Raw genomic sequence first — 2,610 nt, 5'->3', positions numbered from 1 at the left:
ATGCCAGTGTAGTAGGGAGAATTCCTCGAATAAAGGATATGTCCTTCAAATAGGATGCATCGTCAAACATTGACACCTTGTGAAATGGATCAAGTAATGCAATAGCGAGGGCGGCATCGTTGTTCCACAACAGATTCTCATAGTCGACTAGCTTTTTTTTGCATGGCAACAACTGCATGCAGCAATGATACTCGTTCATCTTGAGGCAGTCTCTTGCCGCTGAACAACGTGGACTGAGCAATCCGCTGCATGACATCCTCCATGTGTTGTGTTAACACCCACACAAGGAGGAGGACATCCCCAACAACAGACTCCTTCGATCTGCTAACATGGCCTGTTGTGTATGCAAAAGGTCCCAGTAAGAATGCAAACTCGTTAAGCAACTCCCATTCTTCACGCGAGATCTTCGTCAGGCTATCCCCTGTTGTGAAGAATGCAGCCCCTACATCAATCAAATATCTCTTGGCAATAGCTTATTCTAGCATCTTGTGTGTGCTACTCCATCATGTCGAGCAGTCAAGTGAGGGCAATATTGGTTTTAATTTGTGTCCTACATAGATCAGCTTAATACATCCATCGCTTTGCCATTAAATGAGTAGCTCGAAATATTATTCTCACTTTAGTTAGTATGTCCCCAAGCAAACCGATATGTCGCTGCAATGAGCCATCCTCTTGTCACTCCTCCACATATAATTCACTGTCATACATGTCGATAGTCATGTCGATATCACTCTCCTCCTCGACTATGGGTGTTGTAGTCAGTATAGAAAAGCTCTTCAATGTAGCTTGAACGATGATGTTCACTATGTGTGTGACGCATGCAACGTGTCGCCTGGCACTAAACCCTATGCTCCGATCACGTAATTTTCTTCCTAATATGATCATCACTCTCTTGTTGCTTGATGCATTATAAGTGGTAACCGCACATAATTGCAATGGAAAGCACATTAAACATTAGAGCGTACATTCAATAGTCATAACTACAATAGTCTTACATTACTTACCTTTGAGTTGAGTCCAAATTCTTCAAGCACCTCAGCAAGAATTTCCATCATAGATTCCCTTTCGTGGTCCCCACAGAGCCTGCGAATGGCGAGGACAAGTTCACGATACGCCCAAAAGCTTCAATCCAATGAACTGTTATGCCCAGAAGTCCACAAGCATTTTCTGCAGTCCAACCATCGGCTGTCACCGCCACACGATCGACATATGATAATGTGTGCATGATCTCCACCTTCATTCCCTCAAACAACTTCATCGTCCATGCCTTGATGACCCGTGCACTAGGCGAGGTTGTCTCCTTCCAAGCATACATATCAACCCAACGCCATGGCAAATCTGTGCAACAGACTAGCCGACTAATGATGTCCTTGGTCTCTTCTGGTGTTCGACCCCTCAATGGTCGCTTTCTACCGAAGAGACCCGATGTCCCGTCATCTGCTAAGTCATCTATATGTCGTTGCATACTAGTGCTGCCCTTCAGCCCATCATGTTCTTTCGGATGAAAGAATCTGAAATGGCACCACAAGTCACTTGTACTACCGTCTATTGGGCGCTTCAAATGGACCACCTTTGTCGCATTCTTCATGCGAAAAATTTTGCACTCATGTCAAATCCCCAACAAGTGTAAAGTACTTTGGTAAAGCGCTCTTATGCTGGTAATTCCTCAAATGCCAACTCCTCATCTATTTGGGGTAAAGCGCTCTCCGCCATTGATATGGCAGCTGCTTTGGCGAAGTGTAAGGCGTATATGTAATGTACTGATGTTAAAAAAGGAATTCTAAATAATATTCAAAAAATAAAATATCACCATAAATAACAAGAAAAAATAAAATAGACGGTCCAATAATTCCAATGAAAACTAATTTATCGAAGCATTCACTGATGGTTGTTTTTAATATGAATTGGAATTTGGAATTTGATGACAAGAGCAATCACACCAAAAAATAGATGATGCATCAATTGTACAGAAACATGTATGAACTGTATAGAAACCTGTGTCAATTGATGGCCAATAAGATGATGCGGAATATAGGTACATAGGTAAGAGGGAGAGAGAGTGAATGAATGAAATGGAAAAAATGAGAAAGTGAGAAGCAATGAGAGAGAGTGAGAATGAGAGAGGGGAAAAGTGAGAAGGAATGAGAGAGTGAACGATAGAGAGGGAAGGAGTGAGAAGGAAAGAGAGAGTGGGTAAGTGAGAGATAGAGAGAGTGAGAAGGAGAGAGTGGGAGAGTGAGAGAGTTAGAAAAAGAGTGTGATATAGAGACTGTGAGTCAGAGATTGAGAGGTACATAGATATAGAGAGTCAGAAATTGAGAAAGATAGGAAGTGAGAGAGTGAGAGAGATAGAGAGGGAGAGCTTGAGAAAGAAAGTGAGAGAGTGAAAGAGATAGAGAGGGAGAGATTGAAAAGGATAGGAAGAGAGTGACAGAGATATAGAGTGAGATGATGAGATATCGAGAGAGTGAGAGATATCAACAAAATTAAATTGACTATCCACCACAATCATCTAGTAACTTTATAGAAAACATAATTGTATACAATAATGTTGGGATAATTTCAACATATTTGTATTCAATGTAAATGTCTAATTGATGTGGTACCTTT

This window comes from Wolffia australiana, chromosome 11 (genome assembly GCF_029677425.1).
Source record: "Wolffia australiana isolate 7733 chromosome 11, ASM2967742v1".
Classification (NCBI taxonomy): Eukaryota; Viridiplantae; Streptophyta; class Magnoliopsida; order Alismatales; family Araceae; genus Wolffia; species Wolffia australiana.
The sequence above is the reverse complement of the archived record's forward strand: the minus strand, read 5'-3'. Positions refer to the sequence as shown.